We start from the raw sequence: 24,031 nt of genomic DNA, 5'->3' as shown, positions 1-24,031 counted from the left end.
GGGGGGCTGTATTATATTTATTATATTCTGTGGGGGCTGCATTATACTATATGAGGAGGGCTACATTGTATTCTATGGAAGGGCTATATTATATCCTATGAGGGGGTTGCCATATATTCTATGGAGGGGCTGCATTATACTATATGGGGGGGGACTGCATTATTTTCTATACAGATATTATATCCAGCCCTGCATAGCCTCAATATTAGATAACAACAAATAACAAACAACTTTGTTTCCCTATGAAGGGGGGGGGGGCCCGAAAAATTTCTTGCACAGGTAAAACCAGAGGGGTATCTGGGGGGGCAGCCGGGGCATGTGCCCTGTGGGCGCAGCCAGCAAGGGGGCACAGTTGGGCCGCCTAATGCGGCGGTCCTCAGTGTCTCCCCCCGGTGGCTGCATTCTGCCACCCCCCGGCCTGGGAGTCGGCTGTTCTCTGTGTCAGCTGTCAAGCTGACAGCCGGCACAGAGAAGCTGCCGAGCGCTGGCTCCCAGGGATCAATTGTACTGGCGTCTATACATACAATTGAAGCTCTGACCGCCGTGTCAGAGTGACGCCAGGAGCGTGATCAGGTTGTGTGATCATGCTGCTGACGTCACTTGCCGGCACCCAGAGCGAACGCTGGTGGTTAGTGTGCTCCTCGTTGGAACTGAAGAAACCACCGAAAATTAAGGGAGATTTAGAGTGGGGATGGGGGGGAACATAATGTGTGGGGGGGATTTAGAGTGGGGATGGGGGGTTATTTAATGTGTGGGGGGGGATTTGGAGTGAGGATGGGCGAATATAAAGTGGGGGGAGATTGGAGTGGGGAAGGGGATACTTTATGTTTGTGGGTATTTGGAGTGAGGATGGGGGGTTACTTAATGTGCGGGGGATTTGGAGTGGGGATGGGGGGATTTGGAGTGGGGATGGGGGTTATTAAATGTGTGCGGGGATTTGATGTGGGGATGGGGGGTATTTAATGTGTGTGGGGGGATTTGGAGTGGGGATGGGAGCAAATGTGCGGGTCAGGCACGTGTCTCCCTGCAGCATAAGGATCACTGCAGCAAAAGTATCGTGAAGATGCAGTTATTACAACGGCAGTTAGTCATCGCAGGAGTCAGGACCCCACACTATGTACCCGTCTCTTTTGGGTATGTCTGCTGAGTAAGCACTTCTTATTACTTGCATATAGCTTTTCTATTCACCCTCCTACTCATTCACCATGTTTACATATGCCCTCACAGTGTTTGCTCCTTTAATCCTTACTCTCCTTCGCTATCCCCAAACCCCAGCACCCTCTAATCAAATAATCATCTCCCCTTCCCTCTTTCCTCCCCACCTGACCTCCTCTGCTAAACTGCCACTCAACCTTAAATCTGTCCGAATGAAACCTAAACAAGCTGCCTTCTCTCCTCCCATCTGCTCTCCCTTTCTCTGCTTCTCCTCACTGCTGGTGACATATCTCCCAATCCTGGACCCCCACAGCTTATAACCCCCATTACTACCCCTTCCTACCGCTCCCTATCTAATAAAAACTACCGCAATCTTTCCAACTTAAAACCCGTGCCATTGACACCCAACCTCCTGCTCCCTGTCTCTGGAGCACTTTGGAATGCCTGCTCCATCTGCAATAAGCTTCATGTGATTCATGACCTCTTTCTCTCTCGCAATCTTGCCTTTCTTGGCCTCACAGAAACCTGGCTGACACCCTCTGACACTACCACCCCTGCCGCGCCGTGTTACGGCGGCCTCCACTTCACCCACACTCCTCGCCCTGGCAACACACATGGTGGAGGAGTGGGCCTTCTCCTTTCTTCCAACCACCTTCAACCCAATCCCACCTCCCTCCCTAATCCTCCCCTCTTTTGAAGTCCACTCTGTCCACATCTACTCTCCCTCCAACCTCCAAGTGGCCATCATATACCGACCTCCAGGCCCGACCACGGTCTTCATTGACCAATTCTCTACCTGGTTTCTTCACTTTCTTTCAACTGACATCCCCACTATCATCATGGGTGACTTCAACATCCCCACTGATACCCTTAAGTCAGCAGCCTCCAAACTCCTGTCCCTTACTTCATCCTTTGGACGTACTCAGTGGTCCTCCTCAGCCACCCACACAGATGGACATACATTAGACCTGGTCTTCACCCACATCTGCCTTCTTTCTAACTTCACCACCTCCCCTCTCCCTCTATCTGACCACCATCTACTCACTTTCTCATCCCTGTCCTCCTCTTCTGGCACCCATGTCCAGCAACATGCGCACCCCCGCAGAAACCTTGCACACCTAGACCCCCACGAGCTCTCTTACTCTATTCTACCACTGGCATCCATATCCTCATTCCAAGACACACAGTGCCACTGCTTTCTACAATGCCACTCTCGCATCAGCTATTGACACGGTCGCCCCTCTCGTTCATGGCAGAATGCGACGTACCAACAGACAACCCTGGCACAATAACACCACTAAAAAGCAAGTGTCCAGGGCTGCAGAGCGGCGTTGGAAGAAAACAAATTCGCAAGACGACTTCACTGCATTCAAACAGGCAACACTCGCTTTCAAATCTGCCCTCACCTCTGCTAAACAGGACTACTTCACAACCTTCGTATCTTCCCTATCCTACAATCCCAAACAGATATTCAAAACTTTCAACACCCTCCTCCACGCACCACTGCCCCCTACAACTTCCCTCATCTCTGCTGAGGACTTTGCCACACACTTCAAAAATAAGATCGACCAAACAAGGCAAGTCTTCATTGTTCAACCACCACAACCCCTTTGTATACCAGATCAATGCCCAAACCCCATAACCTCCCTCTCCAACATCACTGAAGGGGAGCTTAATCGCCTCTTTTCCAAATCGCACCTCACAACCTGTGCACTTGACCCCATCCCACCTCCTCCCCAACCTCACCACCACACTTATCCCATCCCTAACCCACCTCTTCAACCTATCACTAATGTCCGGTACCTTCCCTTCTGCTTTAAACATGCCACAATCACGCCTATCCTTAAAAAGCCAACCCTTGACCCAACCGCTATGTCCAGCTATCGCCCAATATCACTGCTCCCATTCGCTTCCAAACTCCTGGAGCTGCACGTCTACACTGAACTTTCCTCCCACCTCTCATCTAACTTGCTCTTTGGCAATCTACAATCTGGTTTCCGCCCCCATCACTCCACTGAGACAGCCCTGACCAAAATTACTAACGACCTACTTACAGCCAAAGCAAACGGACAATACTCTATACTCCTGCTTGTAGACCTGTCCTCTGCATTTGACACAGTTGACCACTGCCTCCTACTACAGATCCTCTCCTCCTTTGGCATCAAAGACCTCGCCCTATCCTGGATCTTCTCATACCTCTCACACTGCACATTCAGCATCTCCCACACTACCTCCTCATCCCACCGTCTCTCTGTTGAAGTCCCCCAAGGCGCTGTTCTAGGACCCCTACTCTTCTCAATTCATACCCTTGGCCTGGGTCAACTCAAAGTCCCATGGATTTCAGTACCACCTTTATGATGACGACACTCAGATCTACCTCTTTGGCCCAGAAGTCACCTCTCTGCTGTCCAGAATCCCAGAGTGTCTATCAGCCATATCCTCCTTCTCCTCTCGCTTCCTCAAGCTCAATGTGGACAAATCCGAACTCATCATTTTTCCTCCATCTCTCAGATCTTCCTTACCTGACCTATCACAATTAATGACATCACGCTTTCCCCAGTACTGTAAGTCCGTTGCCTCGGAGTAACCCTTGACTCTGCCCTGTCCTTCAAACCACACATCCCAGCTATTTCTACCTCCTGTTGCCTCCAGCTCAAAAATATTTCCAAAATCCGTCCTTTCCTCAACCCTCAATCTACTAAAATGCTTGTGCTCGCCCTCATCATCTCCCGCCTCGACTACTGCAACATCCTTTTCTGTGGTCTCCCTGCTAACACTCTTTCACCTCTCCAGTCCATCCTTAACTCTGCTGCCCGACTAATTCATCTCTCCTTGCTACTCCTCCCTCTGCAAATCTCTTCACTGGCTTCCATTCCCTCAGCGTATCCAGTTCAAATTACTAATACTGACCTACAAGGCCATCTATAACCTGTCTCCCCCATATGTCTCTGAACGAATCTTCCGATACCTTCCCTCACGTAATCTCCCATCCTCCCAAGACCTCCTTCTCTCCTCCACACTTATTCGCTCCTCACCCAACCGCCTCCAAGACTTCTCCCGAATAGCCCACATCCTCTGGAATTCTTTGCCCCAACAAGTCCGACTATCAACCACATTCAGATCCTTCAGATGGAACCTGAAAACCCACCTCTTCAAGAAAGCCTACAGCCTGCAATGACCCCACTACCTCCTCACCATTACCGGAGATATCACCTCAACCAACACCGAAACTGCTGCAACCCCCCAACCTACTGTCTCCTTCCCCACCATCCTAACCATATTAAGGATAAAAAACCCATTAGAATAACTGGAACAATTCTATAACATATACTAATAAATAATATGTAATGAGTTTATACATGGATTAATATGGACAATCGCAAAAAAGTATGAACATTAATGCAAGAAAAACAAGCGATCAAAAAAGTCCAAGAGACTAGATGTTAACAAAAAATATAAAATTAAATCTTTATTGTAACATGATCAGGAGATAGGGAAAAGGGAATTGAGTCAAACATGACCATAGTAGCACAAAGGCGACCAAGTGGGGCATACAAGGGGCAATTGGACAAAAAAGGGGAACACAGGTGACTTAGACATGATTATGATGGTAACATTAAATATACATAACACCCATCCCTAATTTTAGATATTAGAACCAAACAGGATGCATGAATGTAAAAGTTACCGCTACAATGAAGTAAACCATGAAGAAATCTTTACCTGTTGGAATGGTATGTAGAGGTCCACCCGAGTATGACCCCCCCAATGCACGTTTCGGCAAATGGCCTTTCTCAAGGGGTGATGGGAAAGAGGAAGTGAGGGGTATTTAAGATAGAGTCCACCAATGAACTTGTGGATCACACACATGTGACAAATCAAACCAATAATACATACAACAGAGATTCCTCCCAACAATGGCGCTTGTCACCATGGTAACACCAAACATACAGGCCAAGCAGCTCCAAAAGTCACCATCATGCATGTAAAGGCATCCAGGATAGATGGAGAAGAAAGGGGAAGACGAATAACAACGCCCAAATTTTATTATAATATAAAGCGCCATCACTATATTATGAAAATACACCGCAATATGCATATAATAGTGGTGCGTCACAGACATGTGACTGATCACAGGACAAGATAATAATACACAGTAAAGAAAATGACATATAGTGTATATACCTAATTTGCTAATATGTAGTTTATTTACTGATACTAGGTATATACACTATTTGTCACATGTCTGTGACGTCCGGGATGGCTGATGCCGAGGCCGCCCGCCGTCATGGTTGCCGGGTCGACGTAGCGCGTCATCATGAGTGGACGCGTCGCCGTTGTTGACCTAATAAGGGGAGGAGTTTTTGACGCAGGCCCTGTTTATGTAATCGCGGCAACGTGTATGTCATCCAAGTAGGACAGGGCGCGGTTTTGTGACGCATCACTATTATATGCATATTGCGGTGTATTTTCATAATATAGCGATGGCGCTTTATATTATAATAAAATTTGGGCGTTGTTATTCGTCTTCCCCTTTCTACTCCATCTATCCTGGATGCCTTTACATGCATGATGGTGAATTTTGGAGCTGCTTGGCCTGTATGTTTGGTGTTACCATGGTGACAAGCGCCATTGTTGGGAGGAATCTCTGTTGTATGTATTATTGGTTTGACTTGTCACATGTGTGTGTGATCCACAAGTTCATTGGTGGACTCTATCTTAAATACCCCTCACTTCCTCTTTCCCATCACCCCTTGAGAAAGGCCATTTGCCGAAACGTGCATTGGGGGGTCATACTCGGGTGGACCTCTACATACCATTCCAACAGGTAAAGATTTCTTCATGGTTTACTTCATTGTAGCGGTAACTTTTACATTCATGTATCCTGTTTGGTTCTAATATCTAAAATTGGGGATGGGTGTTATGTATATTTAATGTTACCATCATAATCATGTCTAAGTCACCTGTGTTCCCCTTTTTTGTCCAATTGCCCCTTGTATGCCCCACTTGGTCGCCTTTGTGCTACTGTGGTCATGTTTGACTCAATTCCCTTTTCCCTATCTCCTGATCATGTTACAATAAAGATTTAATTTTATATTTTTTGTTAACATCTAGTCTCTTGGACTTTTTTGATCGCTTGTTTTTCTTGCGTTAATGTTCCCCACCATCCTGAAGCATGTAAGCCCGAAAGGGCAGGGTCCTCTCCCCTCTGTATCAGTCTGTCATTGTAAGTTTGTTTACTGTAAGTGATATCTGTAGTTTGTATGTAACCCCTTATGTACAGCACCATGGAATCAATGGTGCTATATAAACATTAATAATAATAATAATAATAATAATAATAATAATAATAATTTAATGTGTGTGGGGGGATTTGGAGTGGGGTTGGGGGATTTAATGTGTGGGGAGATTTGAGGACACAATGAAGAGTATGTACTGTATGAGGAAACAGTATGGGGGATGGGTGCAGACACAGTATGGTGATTGGGGGGATGGGTGCAGACAGTATGGGGAGCGAACTGGTGAATGTATGTGGACACAGTATGGGGAGTGAGGGTGATGGGATGTGTGCAGGCACTGTATGGGGAGTCAGGGGTATGTGTGAGCAGACGGTATAGAGAGAGGGGTTAAATATATGAGGGGACAGTATGGTGAACAGGTGGGATGTTAGAGGAGACAGTATGAGGGAGGGGAATAGTTTGAGTCGACAGCATATTGCAGATATTTTTATTCAGGAGCATTATAATGACACTTCTATCTTTAAGGGCGTCATGTGGGTATTTACTGCAGAAGAACGGAAAAGATGGAAGTCTGCAGAGATGGCTGTGGATGAGAAAACTCATCATGGAGTCTGGACAAGATGAAGAAAAGGAGAATGACTCCAGAGATGACTTCATCTATAAGGTACCTGGATGTAAATATTATTTGTGATACTGACTAATTCTCATGTTTTTATTTGTTAGGAGCAATAAAGGGGTTGTCCAGGTTTTTGCGGAGTCTGCAGACATTCTATGTGACTGCAGACTTCTGAATTCTCACAGTGCTCACTGAACGCTGTTAGGATTCTCTCGTGCCGGTAATTTACATACATGCAGTCACATGCTGACTAGACGTGTGTGACTCACTCAATGTAAATGAATAGAGCGAGGCCGGGCACGTCTAGTCGGAATGTGGCCAGAAGTATATAAATCACATGCTTGTGCTGACATGACCGTGTACTCTTGCCACCGGTACAGGAGAATCCTAAACGTGTGCAGTGCATGCGCTGTGAGAATTCAGAAGCTGCAACGTCAGGATTCAGCTCTGCAGGTTGCAGTAGTCATCACATGGACACTTCACTCATATGCGATTTTCATACTTATGGTCCTGTGACAACGAACTTCTCTTCCTGCTTCTTTCAGTTTTTCACTGAACATTGAGAGCATTAGGAAGAGCAGCTCGTTGGTACATGACTGAGGGCTCATACTCACTTGCGAGAGACTCGCACGATTCTCGTGTGAGTCTCTCGCATGAAAACCTGGCACCTCCGCCGGCACTTGGACCGGAGCGTGCGGCTTCATAGAAATACATGTAACCGCACGCTCCTGTCCGAGTGCCGGCGGAGGTGCCAGGTTTTCATGTGAGAGACTCACACGAGAATCGTGCGAGTCTCTCGCAAGCGAGTATGTGCACTAAGTGTGCAAATCGAATGCGTGCTTGGGGGGGGGGGGGGGGGGCTGAACCAAATTCTTGCCCCGGGTGCCAGAAAGCCTAGATACACCTCTGGGTAAAACGCAGGTCATTTTACCTGCAGATTCCGCTCAGAATATCCGCACATGAATCCGCAACGTGTGCACATACCCTAAGATAGCCATACAGCTTAGCTAGCTGTGTACATCTTCATTCCTTCCCTATCCTCAATAATAGGATTTGGCTGCTGCCAGATACCTTGACTGCGTCTCCTCTTTAGAGCAAAATGATTGAGCATGTTGAAATTCAATATGCCTGATCCTTCTTTCTCTCAAGTCCATGGTGGTCATCTAATCCCGCCGAAACCAGCAGGTTGGACTAACATTCATCTAATGTGTGTTGCCACCTTTCTGTTTCTGCTCTGAAATTTCGCCATGCTTTACACTGCTGCTCAGCTTCATCAGATGGGTTTCTGTGTATAACCACAAGCCCAGGACATAACCATGTCAGCGCCCAGAAAGCCGATCCCCCTCCACAATATATCCCTCATTAGTGAGAACAAGATCTGCCAAAAGAGAACCAAGATCAAGACCCCAACAACATGCACCTTGTAAGGATAACATGGCCGTGAAGTTCCCGGTGTTCTCTCGTCTTTGGTAATTGGCATCATGGAGATAAGCAGGAACAAGAAGGGAAACTTTGAAGTTTCCAGGTGAAGAATAGTTATGATAGACAAAACCATCCGATGTGAAAACCGTGGTTCTGTAGTAAGAAAACACAAAGCCGTTAGATATCCTAATATATACAGTCCATAGAGATCGGTGCAGCAGGAAACCCTGGTGGATCTATCTGGGCTCACACAAGATCCATCTTCCCACAGATCATTCATCCAGCAAGTCGCCATGGCTCATCCATTTGTAAGAACTGATAGAGGCGACTGGTCTGACTTTTTTGGGCACGGACTCTAGGTAATGTATAGGGTCACACGACCGTATAAAAAATCATCACCCAGAAAAATGGGACAATTTTTCACTTATTATCCCATGAATCTGTATTTCTACAGCAGCAGCTATTGATCATTTACAGCTTCCTATATCACAGGATCGCGATGTGTCCGTAAATATCGGCCGCTATGCTGAGGCTCCTCGCGGCATCCGGATTGTTTCTCTCACACCCATAAACTGGAATGAATGAGTCTCATCCGATTTGGTAGGAAACGTGCGCACGCTGCGATATTTTATCACATGCACAATCGGTCAGTGACAATAGTCGCTCATCTGCACCGCCCCATTGAGTAATATTGGTCCGAGTGCGATCCTATTCTCTCATGGACAGAGCTTGCGCCAAAAACACGATGGTGAGCACCGGCCCTAACCAGATGGGAAACTGTAAGTACAAAGTCTGTCCCCTGCTTCTCATCCATTTTACACGGATCTCCATACACTATAATGATAATGTCTGTAAAGCGCTGAGGAATCAAAGGCGCGAAATCAGCAGGAAAAAGAAATAATGAAAAAAAAATAATAAAAAAAAGAAAGGCCAATGTGTATCGCTGTTTGTACCCTCCGGGCCCCCGTCCTCCAACTATTCAATGTGTAAAGATAATTGCTACCCAACGGGGAACCCAATTCACAATCTATGATGGGGGCAAAGAATAAAAACGGGAAAAAAAATGCGGGAAAAACAAGCCAGATATTTCCTTATTTTTCTCTGCACTTTCTGTCGACATCAAAAAGTATAAGAAAGGTAAGAATATAAAAATGACAAAAAAAGCATAAAAATAAGGTTCAGACAAGGAGTCACAAAATAAAGAGGCAAAGATTATTTGGATGCTGAAATGAGAAAACATTTTAGAGCTATTAAAAAAAAGTATATAGGAAAAATATGTAAAAAAATTAGTGTCTGGTCGTGAAATGGTTAATGTTTTTTCATTCTCGATCATCACACAGGTCTGAAAATTTTTTTTTTCCGAGAGCTGTTTTGGTTATTCCACATAATCTTTATGTTTTTGAGTGCGCTGAATCCGAAAATGACCTCCTTTTTGTCATAGGACATCATGTTTCCTGACAATTTAAGTAACTATGTTAAATAAGACAATACCTCAAAATAAATGAAAATAGACTCATATTATTAATTTTTTATTACAAATGTTTCATGAAAATCATTTTTTTTAACTGCAATGAGCTCACTAACACACACTAAAATCGATTCTTCTTCCCTGTGAGGCTTCTCTTGGTACATTTACGCTTGTGAGTAGCATCTGTAATGTCTCTCTGAAGCGTCCAACAGTAGTCTGCCATCATTGGAATGCTCCATCTTCCCTGGTATCTTCTATCCATCTCTTTAATGTCCTGGTGGAACCGTTCACCTTGCTCTTCACTCACAGCTCCCAAATTTTCAGGAAAGTTGTCAAGGTGAGAATGGAGGAAATGCACTTTCAAACTCATCAGGCAACCTAAAGCTTGAAATGCTTTCAGCATTCGTCTGACGATTTTTTTTTGCAGTCAGGGTCTTTGTTATTGCCTAAAAATTTCTCTACGACCTCTTTAAATGCAATCCACCCTTGTTTTTGAGGATGCGTCATGGTATTGATAAACTCTTGATCAGCTATAAGCCTTCTAATGTCTGGTCCAACGAACACACCTTCCTTCAATTTTGCCTCCGAGAGGCCTGGAAACTTGGTGACCAAGTATTTGAAGCATTCTCCATCTTTTGGAAGTGATTTTACAAATTGCTTCATCAATCCCAATTTGATGTGGAGAGGTGGAAGAAGAACTTTATTGGGAGGAACCAAAGTTTCTCGGAGGACATTTTTTTCACCAACTGTGAGCACCCTCGGCTGCCAATTCTTCTTGGTCCAGTGATTTTGTCGGTCTTGACTGTCCCATAGACACAGAAAACAAGGGTATTTGGTATACCCAGCTTGTTGCCCGAGCAGCATGCACAAGACTTTCAAATCCCCGCACACTTGCCAACCGTGGTCTTCATATTTAAGTTTACGAAGAACCAATTCCAAGTTCTCGTAGGTTTCCTTGAGGTGTACGGAATGACCTACAGGGATGGAAGCATAAAAAACGCCGTTGTGGAGTAAAACTGCTTTGAGACTTCTTTTTGAAGAATCTATAAAAAGACGCCATTGCGCTGAATCATATTGGATTTTGAATTGACCCATCAAACCTTCGACATCGATGCAATAACCCAACTTATCTTCCTGGGCAAAGAAAGGAACAAACTCGTCTTCACGATGTCTGAACCATGAAAAAGACACTCCTGGCAAGTGGCAGCAATAAATTCTTGCTTTTGAGCCTTGATCCGAGTAACTCTGCGGCATCTTTGGGAAGATTCAAGTCTCTTACCAAATAATTCATCTCCTCCTGGGAAAACAATTTTGGTCTTGTATCATCTTCAAAGTCAGAACTTGATTGATCATCTGGTTCAGGTATGACTCCACCTTCATCGGAGCTAGTTATCTCTTCCAAGGTAGCAGGGGCCTTGGGTACTGGTATATCTGTGCCATGGGGGATGGGACGAATTGCTGAGTGAATATTGGGGTATGAAATGGAATGCTTCCATTTTGAATTATACCCTTTCACATTGCATGAACAAAAGTAACAATCGTCACTATGGTTCTTTTGCTTTCGCCATACCATAGGAATCCCATAACGGAAAGCTTTTTTTCTTACCCTTGAACCAATTTCGGAGGTCCTCAACACACCGTTTGCACACTTTATGAGGCACCCAAGCTTTATCTTGATCTCTAAGCTTTAATCCGAAATATGCGAAGTATACTTTTTTCACAAAATCTGTAATATTCAGCTGTTGCTTCAACACTGTATATTCACCACAAATGTAACAGAAACTGTCAGGCGAATTAATACACTTCCGCTGAGCCATAATGCTAATTTTGGGGAACACGGTTGAATATGACGAGCTAACACGAACTGAGATTAAAAAGTGTGAACAGGCGAGAACCAAGATAAAACAATTGAAACAAGCCCGGGCATGTCAGAGCCCGCTCGTTCAACTTGCAACATGTTGATGCTGGTTTCATTAGCTCACTCTGCAAGTTCTTTTCTTTGAAAGATATATTTTTTTGGCATTGTATATATTCAATGCATTGATGTGAATTAATTAATAGTAATTTTGACTTTCAAAACCCTAAGATAAAAAAAATACCAAAAATTGAGAAAAATTTACTAAATTTGAAGAGAATTTTGCATCTTGTGGCAAATCCTGACATCCAGGATTTTTTTTCAATATTTTTTTCATTTTCAGCACACCAAAATACATGGAAATTAGATGAAAATAATCAAACAGCTTTTTAGTTGCAGACCTATGTTATATAAAGAACTTTATGACTCTGCAACCAAGCTTTATTAGCGCTCCCTAACCAGACTCAGCGAGAGCCAATGGGATTATATCACGTCTCTCCTCAGCTACTGTTAGTTATGGTCTTACAAGTAGTATCCCTCCGCTACACAATATAGTCCCTATCAATGCAAATTGCTTTACTGCAATGGTTTCACGTACGAATAACGGAGATGGCGACGATTATTAATAGCGATCTGGCTTATTATTACAGTGTAAACTATTAGATTGGAAGGTTTTATCTGGGATGTAGAGAAGATCTCATCACTCGCGCAAAGGCTTCTGGGATGTGTGCTGAGCAGGAGCTGGCGGAAGGTTCCAATGTCCGTGGCTGGTGCTGGGGCTGAATGCAGGGCCAGAAGCTGTGCGGTGAGATTTGTGTGGAGCCTTCTGGGGCTTCAGGTGGGTTTTCTGTTTCTCGTCACCATATGATGTGATAATGCTGAGCGGGAGGGCGTGAGGCCGGAGCTCTCCCCTGGGGGCTGCAGCACAATCCTGCCCGGCTGTATAGGGGAGTGATGGGAAGTTCGGCTCTTTTTGGTGATCCCGCTCATTTGGCTCCGCTCACCATAAAGAGCCGGCTCTTTTGGCTCTTTAAACGGCTTTTTTTAAATAGAAATCAGTTTTCCACAGTCATCGTTCTAGGTCTTTGCCTGTACAGCGAGACCTCATTCTCCCCCTGTGTAGTGATCTAGTGACGCAGTGTAGACTGTTATTCAGCATTGCTGTGTCCTCAGATTGTCAGCTTTTGTGATCAGGCCCCGGCTCCACCTCGGTTGTAGTCTTACCATGTATTGTGGCAGTTTTTGTTCATGTGCTTTGTGAATTAGTAAGTGCTGTGATATGTGATGGTGCTCATGATGCATCCTGAGGCAAACGCAGGTCCATGTGTCCCTATCTTAAGTATAGGGATGTAATCTGGATCAGGATGCATCAGGATTGCTACGCTTCACAACGCACCGTACCACAGCGCTAATGTGAACGCAGCCCCTAACCAGGTGCCCCCATCACTGGCGTAACTACCAGGGTAGCAGCCGAAGTGGTTGCTTTGGGGCCCGGCCCATATAGGGGCCCCGGCTCCGATCGGCGCTACCCGGTAGTGCAATTGGGGGCCCGCAACGGCCGCTGCGGTGTGGCAGCTGTGCTGTGCTGACACAGTAGTACCTCTGCTTCATCAATATCCACCCAGCCTGCCTGCTGGGGCCCCCCTCCGTCCACCATGGTCCAGCGCCGCCCCCTGATGTGATCTCACACACTGTTCTGCTTCACTTCCTGGTTCGTGAGCAAAGCGGTGTGCGCGTGCGATGCAGGGAAGATGGTGGAGGCTGGAAGGCGGCTTCTCTGTGCCTGTATTAATCTCTATGGAATCTGCTCTGAGTTCCCGCCTTTCATCTTCCCCCTCATCAGGATCTGAGTGAGTCCAGACATGGAGCATCTGTAACTGTATAGGGCAGTCCCGGTCCCAGTGATGTACCCCAGTATCTGCCCATGATGTGTATATATACCCCAGTGTCTGCCCATGATGTGTATATATACCCCAGTGTCTGCCCATGATGTGTATATATACCCCAGTGTCTGCCCATGATGTGTATATATACCCCAGTGTCTGCCCGTGATGTGTATATATACCCCAGTGTCTGCCCGTGATGTGTATATATACCCCAGTGTCTGCCCGTGATGTGTATATATACCCCAGTGTCTGCCCATGATGTGTATATATACCCCAGTGTCTGCCCATGATGTGTATATATACCCCAGTGTCTGCCCGTGATGTGTATATATACCCCAGTGTCTGCCCGTGATGTGTATATATACCCCAGTGTCTGCCCGTGATGTGTATATATACCCCAGTGTCTGCCCGTGATGTGTATATATACCCCAGTGTCTGCCCGTGATGTGTATATATACCCCAGTGTCTGCCCGTGATGTGTATATACCCCAGTGTCTGCCCGTGATGTGTATATACCCCAGTGTCTGCCCGTGATGTGTATATACCCCAGTATCTGCCCGTGATGTGTATATACCCCAGTATCTGCCCGTGATGTGTATATACCTCAGTGTCTGCCCGTGATGTGTGTGTATATATACCCCAGTGTCTGCCCATGATGTGTATATATACCCCAGTGTCTGCCCGTGATGTGCATATATACCCCAGTGTCTGCCCCAATGATGTGTATATACCCTGGTGTCTGCCCCAATGATGTGTATATACCCCGGTGTCTGCCCCAGTGTCTGCCCCAGTGATGTGTATATACCCTGGTGTCTGCCCCAGTGATGTGTATATACCCTGGTGTCTGCCCCAATGATGTGTATATACCCCAGTGTCTGCCCCAGTGATGTGTATATACCCCAGTGTCTGCCCCAGTGATGTGTATATACCCCAGTGTCTGCCCCAGTGATGTGTATATACCCCAGTGTCTGCCCCAGTGATGTGTATATACTCCAGTGTCTGCCCCAGTGATGTGTATATACCCTGGTGTCTGCCCCAGTGATGTGTATATACCCCAGTGTCTGCCCCAGTGATGTGTATATACCCCAGTGTCTGCCCCAGTGATGTGTTGTCAAAGAAATGGTTAATCTTAGTTTCTATAGTCCAGGAAAATAACTGAAAAACAACTTGTAACCCATGACACTATTTTAATTGTTATCATCTGTCTACGTGGTTAGAAGATTCTGCCAAGTGGTCAGTTCCAAAATTCTCTCTTTTCTCAGAATAATGTCTAAAATGTCAAGGCTAAGTATTCTGGCCTATTAGTATTACCGGATGCAGTTCCATTGATATCAAGGAAGTGCCATACTCCTGTCATCCCCAATTAGACACATAATATATCATTTTGTCATATCTGTTATATAACTATTGTTTATTCGGACTCCCATGACAGCACCACGAGAGAGGGGATCCGCCCCATAGGAACAGGAAACCTACAGATACAAAAGGGCTGTACCTCTCCCACGCATCAGTTGGTTTCCTGTTCCTGAGGGGACGGGATCCTACAGAAGAATGGGATCCCAGGCCGGCCAGCCGACACCGGTAGCGAGGGGGTCTCCTACCTCGGCTTGGTTCAGATTTTCTGGAAGATGCCACGGTGGCCCAGGATGGGTATCACGGCGGTGGCGTGGACAGCAGGGAGCGGCGTCCGGAGGATGGCCGTCTCCGGAATTAAGCCGCCGCTGGTAAGTATTTTCCCCCCCGGGATTCCCGGCTCCGGCGGCGCAGATAGGTTGCCAGCGCTGTGCAGAGGGCTGCGACCGGGCGGAGCTCCCGGGCGTCCCGCGGAGCTTCCGGCGTTTCCGGGGTAGCGGTGTCGTCAGGGGGCGGGCGGAGGAGGCGCTTCCGGGTCAGCGCGCTACTGCGCATGCGCGGCGATCCCAAGATGGCGGCGCCCATCGGAAACACCGGTGGCGCGCGGTGGGGCGCCAGCTGGGGTAGGGAGATCCATTAGGGGGGGAGGGGCGCGGCATGGAAACTGCTGACCGGAGGAGGGGTATTTAGGCGGGACCCGGGCAGGGTACCTTGCCTTGGCCACATTACTACATGCAGCAGTGTGCAGCAGCAGCAGCAGTGGTGATGGAAAGCGATCGAGAGCAGCAGCGACAGAAGCAAGGGCAGCAGCGGCAGACATCACTGCCGCCCCTGGATGACCTTCGGCAGGTCAAACAGAAAAAGAAAGGGTCCCGTGACAGTAATGCGGGACGAAGTGACCAGTCCACTCGTAAAAGCTCCTCCAGGCAGACAGGAGCATCGGCTGAAAGAAATCCCCCTCGTTCTCCGGTACTTGATTGTGGCACTGGTAAGTGATCTTCGTGAAAGTTCACTCAGTGACGGGACCCCCCTTCTGTGTTTTTCTTTTTCTAGGGAAAAAAAGCTACAAATAAAAATAAACATAGGGAATGCGCACTCTGTGCATGCCCATTACCAGACGCGTGCCTCAAAAGATTGTGCCCCCCCTGTATTCAGCAGACGGTGGCAGAAGAGTCGCCTGCAGTAGCGGCGAGTTTGAGAGACATTGTCAGGGTAGAAATGAGGGAAACCCTAAAGTCCTTGTCTCAGCCGCAAAGTCTAAGGGGCGAGGTCCCGGCGGAGTCTGATTCCTCAGCAGAGTGGAGAAAAAGCAGAGACTCCCAGGCTTCATCTCCCTCGTCCTCTTCAGGAGAAGAGGACTCGGGGCGATTTTGTCTGCCTCTTGACCGGGTAGACAAGCTGGTCAAAGCAGTCAAAGGGACAATGGAGGTAGAGGAGCCTAAGCCCCATTTATCCATGCAGGATGTCATGTTCGGTGGGCTGGAACAGAGGAAGCGGAGAGTCTTTCCGTTAAACCAAAAGATACAGGATCTGATCCACAGAGAGTGGAAAAGACCGGACAAAAAAGGGTCGCTACCACCAGCACTCAAAAGGAGATACCCCTTCGACGATCCGGCAGTAAGTTCTTGGGACAGAGCCCCCAAATTAGACGCTGCCATTGCGAAGGCATCAAAAAAATCCTCGCTCCCCTTTGAGGACATGGGATCCCTTAAAGATCCCTTAGACAGGAAAGCTGATACCTTCCTGAAAAACACCTGGGAGATGGCGGCCGGGTCCTTAAGACCAGCAGTGGCTTCAACGTGCACGGCCAGGTCCATGATGGTCTGGTTGGACCAGTTGGAGTCACAACTAAAGCAGGGTACATCAAGACAAACAATTCTTGGGGCCCTACCGACCATCCAAGAGGGAGCAGCTTTCCTAGCAGATGCCTCAGCGGATGCAATGAGAATGGCCGCCAGAGCAGCAGGTCTCTCTAACGCAGCTCGCAGAGCCCTGTGGCTAAAGTGCTGGCAGGGAGACATCCAGTCCAGAGCAAAGCTCTGTGCGATTCCATGTGAGGGCGAATACTTATTTGGAACTGTCCTAGACGAGCTGCTTGAAAAGGCGGGGGACGACAAGAAAAAGTTCCCAAACCTTTCATCAGCGTCCTACCGTCGCCCTTTTGGTAGAAGGAGATTTGGCCAGGGGAGAAGGCGCAACTCTTCACCTGTTAGAGATCGACCCAGATGGGAAGACAGAAGGAGACGAGGTACGGGCTATATGTTTACACGCTCGTCAAGAGATCAAAAGAAATCAAATCAATGACTAGCGGTTCCCGTAGGGGGTAGACTGTCATCCTTCTTCCCGGCATGGTCGCAGATTACGAATAGTGACTGGGCGCGCAAGGTAATATCCACCGGGCTTAGGTTGGAATTTACCCAGATCCCGCGGGACACCTTTAAACTGACCCCCTTAAGATCTTCTCATCTTGAACAAGCGGCTTTAGAAGCGGAAGTCTTGAGCCTATGTCAGAAAAATGTTCTGGTAGAGGTCCCAGAGGCTGAAAGAGGAAGAGGGTTTTACTCTCCCCTGTTTCTAATCCAGAAACCTGATAACACATTCAGAACGATTATAAACCTTCGTTCCCTTAACGAATTTTTGATTAATCATAAATTCAAAATGGAGTCCATTAATACAACAATAAAAATATTGTTTAAAGGTTGTTTTATGGCAGTCATAGATTTGAAAGACGCGTACTATCACGTACCTATCCATACAGACTTCCAGCAGTTCCTGAGGGTGGCAGTTTCAGTAGAGGGCACAGTACGTCATTTTCAGTATAGAGCCCTTCCCTTTGGTCTCTCAGCAGCACCCAGGGTTTTTACAAAATTAGTGGCCGAAGTTATGGCTCACTTACGAGAGGTTGACGTCTTAATCATTCCATATTTAGACGATTTCTTGATTGTAGGAAAATCGATGGGTCATTGTAAATCCCAGATAGAAAAGGCTAGATCCAGGTTAGAAAACCTAGGATGGATTTTAAACTACGAGAAATCCCGACTCCAGCCCTTAAAAATACAGAAATTTTTAGGATTGATACTAAATTCAGACACTCAGCGGTGCCTGCTACCACTAGATAAATTACAAAAGATACAGGAGCAGGTTCTTCGGGCAATGGATAACCCATCTATGACCCTCAGACAGGCCATGTCCCTGTTAGGTTCTCTAACTTCATGCATCCCAGCAGTAAGGTGGGCACAGTTCCATACCAGAACCCTTCAAAACGACGTCTTGATTAATAGCAGGGCCCTTGGAGGCTCCTTACAAGGTCGGATGTGTCTAAGCCCCTCAACTGTTACATCACTAAGATGGCGGCTTCAGAGCGAGAACCTAGCGTCAGGGGTGCCCTGGATAGCACAGATAACCCGTATTATAACCACAGACGCTAGTTCCTTTGGTTGGGGAGCCCATATGGGGGACATAGTGGTACAGGGCCAGTGGGATTCTAATTCTGAAATCTCATCCAACCAGAGAGAACTATTGGCGATAGAGCGAGCAGTCAAGAAACTCATTATCTACCTGCAGGGCCATCATGTGAGGATACACTCGGACAACCAGGTAGCGGTAGCATATGTCAACCATCAAGGTGGAACCCGCTCCAGCGCTCTGATGCAGATAACAGAACGGCTCCTCCAGATAGCAGAGAGAAATTGTCTATCTTTGACCGCGCTCCACATCAGCGGAAAGGACAATGTAAGAGCAGACTTTTTAAGCCGCAAGGCTCTAAGACAAGGAGAATGGGCTTTGAACAAAGACTTTTACCGCCAGATTGTCCGCAGATGGGGCCAGCCAGAGGTAGACCTCTTTGCCACCAGAGAAAACAGAAAAGAAAGATTGTTCTGCTCTCTGAACCCCAGGGAAAATCCCCTGGCGGTGGATGCCCTACTGATAAGATGGGACTTTTCTCTGGCATACGCCTTCCCACCATTGAATCTTCTTCCCCTGGTAGTCAGGAAGATCAGAGAGGATCAGGCAAGAGTCATACTGATTGCCCCCTTTTGGCCCAGGAGGACCTGGTTCGCGTGGTTGAGGACCATGTCGGTAGGCGATCCCTGGGTACTACCGAACCTTCCGGATCTCCTCTACCAGGGGCCAGTCAGCCACCCACAAGTAGCGAGACTTCATTTGACGGCGTGGTGTTTGAAAGGTCACTATTAAAAAATAGAGGGTTCTCCAAGAACTTAATTGACACCCTCCTAAGAAGCAGAAAATTAACCACCACTAATATTTATGCTAGGACCTGGAAACGCTTCCTATCCACCTTTCACTTTGACATCAGAGATGGAATTCCCACGAAACATATTCTGAAACTTCTCCAGAAAGGTTTCGAATTGGGTCTCTCCACAAGTACGCTAAAAGTACAGGTTTCAGCCTTAGGGGCCCTGTTTGCAGCTGATATTGCAAAAGATTATTGGGTAGCAAGGTTCATCAGAGCAGCGGCCAGATCGAGACCTATACACAAAGACAGATGCGTACCGTGGGACTTAAACTTAGTCCTTACAGCCATGACAGAAAGTCCGTTTGAACCTTTAGATTCCGCCTCACTAAAGATTATATCCCTTAAAACAGCATTCCTGGTAGCAATAACATCCGCACGTAGGGTGAGCGACATACAGGCACTCTCCAGATTGCCTCCTTACACAGAGTTCTTACAGGATAGAGTGATCCTAAGGCCAGATCCAGCATACCTTCCCAAGGTAGCAACACAATTCCACAGGACACAGGAGATAGTTCTGCCTTCCTTCCTCCCTAATCCAACCAACCCTAAAGAGCAGAAACTTCAGGCATTAGATATTAGGCGGTGCTTACTGACATATTTAGCAGCCACGGATCCTTGGAAGAAGGAGAATGCATTATTCCTATCCTTCCAAGGTTCCAGAAAAGGATACAGAGTATCAAAACGCACATTAGCAAGGTGGATTAGGGAGGCTATCTCTCTTGCCTACACAGCAGGTGGCGGTCCGGCTCCACAGAACCTGAGGGCACATTCCACTCGGGCCATGGCATCATCCTGGGCAGAGAGATCTGGAGTATCAATTGATCAAATATGTAAGGCGGCCACCTGGTCATCTCCTTCCACCTTTTTTAACCACTATCGGTTAGACATGGGTGCCTCCTCAGACCTCACCTTCGGGCTAAGGGTGCTGCAGGCTGTAGTCCCTCCCTAAATTAGTTTACATCTCTGTAATTCTCTCGTGGTGCTGTCATGGGAGTCCGAATAAAGTATTAAGTTACGTACCGGTAACGGTATTTTTCGGAAGCCCATGACAGCACCCTTAGTTCCCTCCCTTGTTCACATATAGGGGTGCACTCCTTAGAAGTTTGTTCATAGAATCACCTTATGTGGGAGATGGTATGAAATAATTCTGTTAAATAGGGTAGATAGGTTGTATATATCATATGTTGTGTACTAACCATGGTAGCCTCTCAAGCTCTGTAATCCAACTGATGCGTGGGAGAGGTACCGCCCTTTTGTATCTGTAGGTTTCCTGTTCCTATGGGGCGGATCCCCTCTCTCGTGGTGCTGTCATGGGCTTCCGAAAAATACCGTTACCGGTACGTAACTTAATACTTTTTGCCAACTATCCACCATTTTGAAATTGTTACATAATATTACGGAAATTGTCTATATTTGTCTATTTCCTTTTTTGTGATCCTATAAAAGAAGTACCCATCTTAATAAAGGGGAGAGATTAACTTGAAAGACAAGCCTCCTGTGTCTCTCTCTTTATTCTTCCACTCCTAGGATCCTAGGTAAGAGAAGCTCTAAATGAGCTTTACCCGAGGTTGGTGAGTAGAGAAAAAATCCCGGCGCTGACAGTGTATATGCCCTTGTGTCTGCCCCAGTGATGTGTATATACCCCAGTGTCTGCCCCAGTGATGTGTATATACCCCAGTGTCTGCCCCAGTGATGTGTATATACCCCAGTGTCTGGCCCAGTGATGTGTATATACCCTGGTGTCTGCCCCAGTGATGTGTATATACCCTGGTGTCTGCCCCAGTGATGTGTATATACCCTGGTGTCTGCCCCAATGATGTGTATATACCCCGGTGTCTGCCCCAGTGATGTGTATATACCCCAGTGTCTGCCCCAGTGATGTGTATATACCCCAGTGTCTGCCCCAGTGATGTGTATATACCCCAGTGTCTGCCCCAGTGATGTGTATATACCCCAGTGTCTGCCCCAGTGATGTATATATACCCTGGTGTCTGCCCCAATGATGTGTATATACCCTGGTGTCTGCCCCAATGATGTGTATATACCCCAGTGTCTGCCCCAGTGATGTGTATATACCCCAGTGTCTGCCCATGATGTGTATATATACCCCAGTGTCTGCCCATGATGTGTATATATACCCCAGTGTCTGCCCCAGTGATGTGTATATACCCCAGTGTCTGCCCCAGTGATGTGTATATACCCCAGTGTCTGCCCCAGTGATGTGTATATACCCCAGTGTCTGCCCATGATGTGTATATATACCCCAGTGTCTGCCCGTGATGTGCATATATACCCCAGTGTCTGCCCGTGATGTGCATATATACCCCAGTGTCTGCCCGTGATGTGTATATATACCCCAGTGTCTGCCCGTGATGTGTATATATACCCCAGTGTCTGCCCGTGATGTGCATATATACCCCAGTGTCTGCCCGTGATGTGCATATATACCCCAGTGTCTGCCCGTGATGTGTATATATACCCCAGTGTCTGCCCGTGGTGTGTATATACCCCAGTGTCTGCCCGTGGTGTGTATATACTCCAGTGTCTGCCCGTGATGTGTATATATACCCCAGTGTCTGCCCGTGATGTGTATATATACCCCAGTGTCTGCCCGTGATGTGTATATATACCCCAGTGTCTGCCCGTGATGTGTATATATACCCCAGTGTCTGCCCGTGGTGTGTATATACCCCAGTGTCTGCCCGTGGTGTGTATATACTCCAGTGTCTGCCCGTGATGTGTATATACCCCTGTGTCTGCCCGTGATGTGTATATATACCCCAGTGTCTGCCCGTGATGTGTATATATACCCCAGTGTCTGCCCGTGATGTGTATATATACCCCAGTGTCTGCCCGTGATGTGTATATATAACCCAGTGTCTGCCCGTGATGTGTATATATACCCCAGTGTCTGCCCGTGATGTGCATATATACCCCAGTGTCTGCCCGTGATGTGTATATATACCCCAGTGTCTGCCCGTGATGTGTATATATACCCCAGTGTCTGCCCGTGGTGTGTATATACCCCAGTGTCTGCCCGTGGTGTGTATATACCCCAGTGTCTGCCCGTGGTGTGTATATACTCCAGTGTCTGCCCGTGATGTGTATATACCCCTGTGTCTGCCCGTGATGTGTGTATATACCCCTGTGTCTGCCCGTGATGTGTGTATATACCCCTGTGTCTGCCCGTGATGTGTATATATACCCCAGTGTCTGCCCGTGATGTGTATATACCCCAGTGTCTGCCCCAGTGATGTGTATATACCCCAGTGTCTGCCCAAGTGATGTGTATATACCCCAGTGTCTGCCCCAGTGATGTGTATATACCCCAGTGTCTGCCCCAGTGATGTGTATATACCCCAGTGTCTGCCCCAGTGATGTGTATATACCCCAGTGTCTGCCCCAGTGATGTGTATATACCCCAGTGTCTGCCCCAGTGATGTGTATATACTCCAGTGTCTGCCCCAGTGATGTGTATATACCCTGGTGTCTGCCCCAGTGATGTGTATATACCCCAGTGTCTGCCCCAGTGATGTGTATATACCCCAGTGTCTTCCCCAGTGATGTGTTGTCAAAGAAATGGTTAATCTTAGTTTCTATAGTCCAGGAAAATAACTGAAAAACAACTTGTAACCCATGACACTATTTTAATTGTTATCATCTGTCTACGTGGTTAGAAGATTCTGCCAAGTGGTCAGTTCCAAAATTCTCTCTTTTCTCAGAATAATGTCTAAAATGTCAAGGCTAAGTATTCTGGCCTATAAGTATTACCGGATGCAGTTCCATTGATATCAAGGAAGTGCCATACTCCTGTCATCCCCAATTAGACACATAATACTGTATATCATTTTGTCATATCTGTTATATAACTATTGTTTTTGTCAACTATCCACCATTTCGAAATTGTTACATAATATTACGGAAATTGTCTATATTTGTCTATTTCCTTTTTTGTGATCCTATAAAAGAAGTACCCATCTTAATAAAGGGGAGAGATTAACTTGAAAGACAAGCCTCCTGTGTCTCTCTCTTTATTCTTCCACTCCTAGGATCCTAGGTAAGAGAAGCTCTAAATGAGCTTTACCCGAGGTTGGTGAGTAGAGAAAAAATCCCGGCGCTGACAAACTTGGAGGCCCCGTACGAGATTGAATTCCCCTTTAACTATCAATTTGGACTGAAAAGGATTGCCTTGCTTTGTCGGGGGGAGAACAGAAAGGAGACCCGGGTACGTGAGCCATTTCGGCTCGCATCCTTTCTTGTCTCCCTAAGACAGGGTAGGTAGGTCAGTCTGTCTGGATCTTTGAATGGGAATCCCCTCGGGTAACAAAAATTAAGGTTTGTTTTATTTTTTTTATTATTTTATTTTATTTTAAGTTTTTTTAATTTTTTTGTTTCTTGGCTTTAATGTAGTTTGTATTGTTTGTGGTTGTATATTTGTATTTGTTTATCTGTCTAAAAATACTAACCATCCTAACATTCTAATTTTGTGTGCTTGATTGTATTGCCAGTACAAGACCGGGCAACAGATCAGAAGTGCTGCTAAAAATTTTCTTATGAATGATCTTAAATCTTGAAAGGAGTGTGAGTTGAATGGGTGTTATATGTAGAAGGCAGAATTGAAAATAGAAAGTAATGTTGTGTTATACATGTTCCACCCTTCTCACTTTGATTGCTATTCTGGTTTTTCTTTGGTTGGTGGATTATGTTATTATGTGTTTTTGTTGCTCTGCTAGTTGCTAAGTAGTAGAAAGAATAAGCTAAGTAGTAAAAGGATAAGA

The 24,031-nt window shown here is 46.5% G+C and overlaps 1 pseudogene; it reads left to right on the top strand.

The window, feature by feature from the left end:
• The first annotated feature begins 12,315 nt into the window (after window positions 1-12,315).
• Window positions 12,316-24,031, top strand: part of LOC141047842 (uncharacterized) — a 94,084-nt pseudogene continuing 82,368 nt past the window's right edge.

The sequence above is a fragment of the Dendrobates tinctorius genome, unplaced genomic scaffold (genome assembly GCF_039654945.1).
Source record: "Dendrobates tinctorius isolate UK_male_01 unplaced genomic scaffold, ASM3965494v1 ptg000129l, whole genome shotgun sequence".
Classification (NCBI taxonomy): Eukaryota; Metazoa; Chordata; class Amphibia; order Anura; family Dendrobatidae; genus Dendrobates; species Dendrobates tinctorius.
This window is presented reverse-complemented; position numbering and strand designations above follow the sequence as displayed.